This window comes from Lactuca virosa, chromosome 2, assembly GCF_052849685.1.
Source record: "Lactuca virosa cultivar CGN04683 chromosome 2, Lactuca_virosa_CGN04683_v6, whole genome shotgun sequence".
Classification (NCBI taxonomy): domain Eukaryota; kingdom Viridiplantae; phylum Streptophyta; class Magnoliopsida; order Asterales; family Asteraceae; genus Lactuca; species Lactuca virosa.
In genome coordinates, this window is record NC_136427.1 from 298,684,379 (window position 1) to 298,692,397 (window position 8,019).

An 8,019-nucleotide genomic window follows, 5' to 3' on the forward strand; every position below is an offset into this window, starting at 1 on the left:
TATTCATAGGTTTTGATACCATACTAGATTCAATTATTCTTGTGTTTCATTTTGCATGTTTTGACTTCCAGATTAAACTAGGTCATTCTTCCCGAATGACTAAGTTATTCAAACCATCCACAGTCGGTCATATGTTGGAAGTAGATATGAATCAAGACTGTCATGGGTTGGCTTGTAGAGGTCTAAGTTGTTGGACAAAGCGGTGCTACAACACTCATGAGTGTTCATAAGTTCTGAGTATTGGATTCAACCCACGCTCATTTAAATCACTTCATGGATTTTATCACGAGTGATCATGAGACGATAATATCTTATATTCTTCAAATCTAGAGATATGAGTTGTTACTATGAGTTGGTTGTACATTGATTGCGCGAAAAGGCATTGGTAACTCGATGTTATAAAACGTGCCTTTGTGTATGATTCAACAAGTAGTAGAACAAGCCATATGAGTCGAAGTTCATCCATTCCTTTTACCTTCGGGATAAAAGCGATATCTGTGGGCCCCCTCGATGATTTAGTGATGAAAAATGTAAGTGCTCGGTCGGGCCTGGACTGATTTGATTTGTTCAATTAGTCAGTCATCATAAATCGGAAATCGGGAAACAACAAATGGACAGAGAGAATGATTTATAATCCATGTCTCAGTCCATATGATATCTAGAATGGAGGAATATATGATCCCTTATCTAATGGACAAGTCATTGACGAGATCAGAGTTCAGTTACAACGTCAGAGTTCGACAGCGGCTTAAAGATCTACGATTGCCAGTCGGTTCTTGAAGTCATACTCAATAATAGTTTTAGACTTATCCAAGTGGGATACTGTTGGATTAGTGTCTAAGTCCATAACTATATTTGTTATGTACTTGCCCGACTCGGCATGGTCCATTTGGGTTGCATGGCATCATGCATTTGGATAGACTAAAATGAGAGAAATAACACTTAAGGATTGGTAATATATTATAAGTTCTAATATATTAATAAGATTATTTAATTAGTATTGATCAAGAATTAATTTGGAATTAATTAAGTGATCAAAAGGAGACTGATTAAATATATGGGTTGATTGTGTAAATCATCCATACTTATATAGTGGGCTAATGCTCCATGGATTATCAAGTTGGGCTAAAACCCATAGGATGCTCCATGGTGTTTTTGTACCCATGGATCATGGAAATGAAAGGCCATGACAATTAGGGTTTACATGGTGTAACCCTAATTGTGACACACTATATAAGCATCTTATTCTTCCCAAAATTGGCAACCATGTGAGACTATGAAGAAATGGTGAGGGCTAGCCGATTTCATGAAGTGTTCACTTCTCTCTAAGTTATTCCAAGTACATTTGATCTTGTGTGAACCATTTGAGGTGTCACACTTGGGGCACTCGGCTCTTAAGCATCAAGGAATCAAGCAACATAAAAAGGTATGTCTTCTAACTTGTTTTATTACCCAAGTATCTAAGTTTGTATGTTGGTTAGGGTAATGCCTTGGAATATTCATATTTGCATGTATAATAGAGAAAACATAGATCCAAGGTATTTAGGGTTGCATGTACACTTAGGAGTGTTAGAATGCTCAAAACCCAACAACCACAGGGTCATGGCTCGGACCGAGGTGGTCTGCAGAATACAGAGATGATCCAGCAGATCAGACAGAGATTGTAGACTGCTCAAAGTCGGCAGAAGAGCTATGTCGACCGGCACCGATCTGAGTTGGAGTTTCAAGTCGGTGCATGGTGTTGCTGAAGGTCTCACATTGGAAAGGTGTTATTCGCTTTAGGAAGAAGGGGAAGTTCGGCCCCCGATATATTGGACCATTCCGGATTGTTGTCAGGGTTGGCAAGGTTGTTTATTGATTGGATCTTCCAGAGCAGCTCAGTTGGATTCATAACACTTTCCACGTTTCGCAGTTGTAGAAGTGCGTTTTGGACAAGGATGCAGTGGTATCTTTGAGTGATATTCAGGTTGATGAGCGTCTGAGCAATGTCGAGAGGCCGATAGTTATTCTGGAAAGGAAAGTAAAGGTTCTGCGTAGCAAGGATGTACCTTTGGTAAAGGTATAGTGGCAGTATCGGAGGGGATCTGAGTGGACCTGGGAGCCGGAGGCTGAGATGCGGGAGCATTATCCGGATTTGTTCACCGCAGCAGGCTTCGAGGACGAAGCCTAGTCCAAGTGGGGGAGAGTTGTAACATCCTGATTTCCAGGTATGAGATTTATTCCTTAAAAGGCAAATTTCCCTTGGAACTCGTCGAGTTGATGGCCTCAACTCGACGTGTTGAAGGCTTTTGGGCCGCGCATCTTTTTGGAGCAACTCGACGAGTTGGCGGCTAAATGAGAAATCCTAAATTTTAGGGTTTGCACCCTATATAACCTCCTTAAGTCCTTGAGGCTGATCTTTTATTAGCCTCCAAACCCTAATATCGGCCTTGTAAACCCTAATCTTCATTACATCTCATATTGTGAGTTAGTGTGTCATTTTGGAGCAAAAGAAGAAGGAGTTTGAGAGAATGAGGCAAGGATCTAGCAAGCTAAGCCCTCATCTTTAGTTTATCACTCTTTTGGACCATTGTAAGTATTCAAAATCTGATTTTTATCTATTTATGAAGCTAGATCTTGAGTTTTGTCCCTTTCCTCCTTGTTCTTGGATGTTGCAATGGGTGGACTTCATAAAGTTTGCAACTTTATGAATCTCCAGGTCAAGGTGGCCTTAAAGTGGGTTAGATCTGGTCTTTTGCCAAGTTTTGATGCCATGCATGGAGTTTAGGTCATATTTCCCCTTTTTGACCCATTTTTGGTTCAAGACATGCATTGGACATGCATGTATATAAAGCACCCACCTTTGGGACGTTTTTGAGGCTAGAACCTCTTCTGGAAAAGTTGGGTTCCAAATCTCAAGGATTTTGTGCTTAATATTTAAGCCTTTGAGTTTTCAAGCCTTGTGGAAGGGTTTTTGAGCTTTTGAAGTAGTCCCGAAGGATGAAGTTGGAAACTTTATCCTTTTAGACACATTTGGAGTTTAGATCTGAGCCTTAGAGTCTTTGGAATCGAAGAATCAACTATATGTGTTAAGCTGGGGAAAACTCGGCAAGTTGTCCACCCAACTCGGCGAGTTGGCTAAGGTTTTCCCCCGACTTTTTGAGTTCTGTAGAACTCGACGAGTCCAAGAGGTGCACTCGATGAGTTGGGTCAACATGGACTGCTGACCTTGACCGTTGACTTTTAATTTGACCATGGTTGACCAAGTTGGACTTTTGAGGGTATTTTGGGTATTTCGGGATTTTGATGGGTTTGGTCGTGATGGTTGTAGGCTTTGATTCAGGAGCTGAGATTTGGAGTCAGACCTTATCAGTTCTGCACTGCTAGTGAGGTGAGTTGTCCTCACTGTACTTGCGGGTCGAAGGCACCAATGTCGGCCCATTGGATTGATATCCTATTATGCATTCTATTGTATTGTTATGATCTGTTAGATCGGTATCCTAGTAGATAGGATGTTGCTATGCTTAGTGATATATAGATCTGTGTGACTGGATGTAGATTGTTATATGATTATATGTTATATGTGCACAAGATTTGTTGGTGGCTGAGGCTTCACTGCTTTGTGCATAAGCCAACAGGTCGAGGCATTCCAACCCGATGGTTGAGGGCCTAGGGTATTCCATCCCGAGGATGATTGGAACCATAGTACGCTGACATTCCAACCCGATGGTTGAGGGCCTGGGGTATTCCATCACGAGGATGATTGGACCCGTAGTATATTGGCATTCTAACCCGATGGTTGAGAGGACTGGGGTATTCCAACTGGATGGTTGATTGGGCCCAAAGTATGTTGTTATTATAATTGTGTTATTTGTTATGTATTGGTATTTTGGGGAAAACTCATTAAGCTTTGGGCTTACGGTTTAGATTATGTTTCAGGTACCTCAGTGGATCACGGGAAGGCGAAGGCGTGATCGTGCACCTCCTCATGTTTTGATTTTACGATTTTGGGATTTCTTTGACGTGAAACTTATTTTGAAAACAAATTGTAATAAATGATGGTTTTGTGGTTGTTTAAAAAGTTTAAAATTTTCAAGAATTTTCGAATGTTACAGGACCAAGTTTCAATCTACAACTCAAAATACTCAATTTGACCTAAAGTCAAACTTGGTCAAAGTTAACGGTCAACGGTCAAAAAGTCAACGATTAACCCACCTACACCATGCGTACAAGCTGCTCTACGCATGGCTTAGAGCTCTAGATGGATACGGGCCAAAACTAAGCTACGCCTTGTGTATAGGAATTTACGCCCCGTGTAGCTGACTAATTGTCAAAAATTCCATTAAGCTCTTAATACATAAAGTTAGCTACTTAAACTTCCAGATATAGACCTGTACAATGTCTTGATGGATAAAGTTTCCAACTTTACCCATTAAGACACTCCAATCAATCAAGATCTAAACTTTATGCAATAAAATGATCAAAAATGCTTACACAACTTGCATGGATGAATGAACAAGTACCAAAGTACAACTTTCCAAGTCCAACAAGTCCCAAGAGTGTTCCATATAGCTCGAAAGGTGTTGGATTTGCCTCATGTCACACCCCGAAACCGATGGCGGAAATGTTTCGGGGCGGAGGACGTCATGTATAGCATCACAACCAATGAATAACAACAATCATAGCAACACAACCATTACAGTGAATACTTAAATAAAAATGTTTACATCAGTTTGAAACTTAGTTTAAATTACATCCAATAGTTTTGTATAGTAAAAACTTAAAAACTCTTAATGCTTCAGTTCCTCAAAATCCAGCAAGTACCTGTCTACTGATTTCCTGAGAATACAAGCAGTTTGAAAATATCAGCATAAAGCTGGTGAGTTCATAAGCGGTAATTTGTAATGAAAACTTGTTGATGGGCTAGTCAAAAAGTTGTAAAGTTTCAAGAAAATCCGATATTTTCTTTAGTGAAAATGTAGTGTTATCGGTTCTGTAATAAACCATGAATATCTGTATGTTTCCAAGAAAATCCGATATTTTCTTTAGTGAAAAGGTAGCGTTATCGATTTCGTATAAAACCATGAATGTTCGTTACTGAAAACTGAAGTGATATGCGAAAATACTACCTCATGTGACTAGCTAAAACTAATCATGAAGTGTAAGTATTTTGTATGTGAAACCATTGCCTAATCGGCTCTGTTTGAAAACCCTGGCTTTAGCCAGTATACGTAGTGTGTATCAGTCCTATTTAGTAAAAATAAAACTGTTGAAGAGTGTTAAGTTGTAAACTAAAGGTGATTTGTACATATTGTGAGTCGTATAACCATGCTTGATATGACTAGAGACCTTTCCAACGTTCTTCAGGCGTCGAGTTAAATGACATTTGTACACCTCAGGCGTCCCCGCCTAACTGTAGCTAGCAGTCCAGATGTGGGATTGTCAGTCCCGAATAGATCTATTCACAAATCTCACGCTCTCCCTCCAGGAGACTCTGGTTATACAGTGGTAGGATTTATCCCTGTACACCTAAGGGTACAGTAGTGAAGTAGCGCCTCACAGTATCGTACAATCTAGTTTACAAGTAGTGTAGTAGCGTTCTATCGTAGTGAAAATCCGTATGTATACCGTATATAATGATAATTACAGTTATGAAAAACCATGATAAAGTGGTGATGTAATTGTGAACTTTTTCTGTCTTAGTGCATATGTTTAGAAAATCCCAAACTATACCGATTATAGTTTGCATGTATAGTGAATAGCGTGTCCGGAAAACTATGCAATTTTTTGTGAAAACGCCCTTTATGCTCAACACAGTACAAAAGGGTTAAAGTATGAGATTTGCATAAGTTTTGAAAACATTTATGTTTAGCTTGTATTCCCCCCCTGAAAACATTGAAAATATGGAAAATGTAGGGGTATGAACTCACAGTTCTTGTTGTGAAATCGTTGACTGAAATGAAGATCCTCGAGTTGTTGCACGTGACACTTAACGAAATCCTTTTATCAAATAAATACATATATGTATCTAAATTAGCGATTTCGATAAATAAAGTGTCATAAGAACACTTGTATTCGGTTGAGGAATGTTACCGGGCCTTGATCGAATCAAAGAGAGTGGGTTTTCAGCCAAAAGCACCACCAAAAGGTGTTTACGGCCGTGAACAAGGGTTTACAGTCGTAAGCTGGAGTTTACGGTTTTTGAAGACTCGGTGAGTTTACGGCCGTAAACTCAAGAACAAAGTTTACGGTTTCTGAAGGCTCGGACCGTAAACTCAAGAACAGAGTTTACGGTTTCTGAAGGCTCGGACCGTAGACTCAAGAACAGAGTTTACGGTTTCTGAAGGCTGACCGTAAACTCAAGAACACTAGAGCTGGATGCTGATTTCGAAGAGATGAGTGCCCTGAGACGTTCCAAAGCGACCCAAACGTGGTTTTCTCGATGATTTCCGAAATTTGAAGGCGTTTTGAGTGTTTACGGTTAAGGTTCTTAGAGAGAGAAGGAGAGAGTTTTGGCCAGAAATCCTCTAATGAAGGTGGAGGTATCGTATTTATAGGGGTGAGGTGGGGGTCCACTCGTTACTGACCGTAAACGGGTTTACGGCCGTAAACACGTTTACGGTCGTAATCTCATTTAGACCGAAAATGCTTGATTTTTCGAAATAATCGGGTTTCCGTGCGATTTTTGGTTCCGACTCATAAATAATTTAATTAAATATAACTAGATTATTTTCTAAAACAAAAAGTTTGACGGTAAAGTTAACGAATTCGAAATTTTATAAACGCAAACCGTGTAACGAAAACGGAAAAAGTTTCGGGTTGTCACATCATCCCCCCGTTAGAGGGAATTTCGTCCCGAAATTCGAACATAGAATACAAATCATGGATTAGGAAAGAGATGCGGATATTTCTGTTTCATCTGATCTTCGCGCTCCCAAGTGAATTCAGGTCCCCGCTTGGCATTCCAGCGAACCTTCACTATCGGGATGCGACTTTGTTTCGTTCGTTTGACTTCCCGATCCATGATTTCGATAGGTTCTTCCATGAAGTTGAGGTTCTCGTTGATTTCAATCTCGTCGAAAGGCATCACAAGTGTCTCATCGGACAGACACTTCTTTAGGTTCGACACGTGGAAGACAGGATGGATGTTGCTGAGCTCTCGGGGTAATTGGAGTTTGTATGCTACTGGACCGATTTTAGCAAGGATTTCAAACGGTCCAATGTACCTTGGGTTTAGCTTTCCACGCTTCCCAAAGCGTATCATGCCTTTCTAGGGTGAGACCTTCAGAAGGACGCGGTCACCAACCTGGAATTCCAAGGGTTTTCGTCTCTTATCGGCGTAGCTCTTTTGTCTATCTCGAGAGGCTTTCAGTCGTTCTCGGATTTGTATAATTTTCTTAGTTGTTTCTCGGATGATCTCAGACTTGACCCCTGGCTAGCTGCGTGTCACCCACTTCAGCCCAGCACAGAGGGGATCTGCACTTACGGCCATAGAGGGCTTCAAACGGCGCAGCCTTAATGCTGGTATGGTAGCTGTTGTTGTAGGAAAATTCAACCAAAGGAAGATGAGCGTCCCATGATGCACCGAAATCGATGATGCAGGCTCTCAACATGTCTTCCAATGTCTGAATTGTTCTCTCACTCTGTCCATCAGTCTGCGGATGATAAGTCGTGCTCATGTCCAATTTAGTTCCAAGAGCTTTCTGTAGTGACTGCCAGAACCTCGATGTAAACCTGCTATGTCGATCGGAGATAATGGATGCAGGTATACCATGAAGGCGAACTATCTCTTGAAGGTAGATCCGTGTGAGTCTCTCCATTTTGAAGCTTTCTTTGATTGGCAGGAAGTGGGCGGACTTCGTCAATCGATCGACAATTACCCAGATGGCATCGTGCCCACTCGGAGATCTGGGTAACTTGGTGATAAAGTCCATGGTTATCCTTTCACACTTCCACTCAGGTAGTTCCGGCTGTTGAAGTAGACCTGAGGGCTTCTGATATTCGACCTTCACCTTGGCGCAAGTCAGGCACTCATGAAGG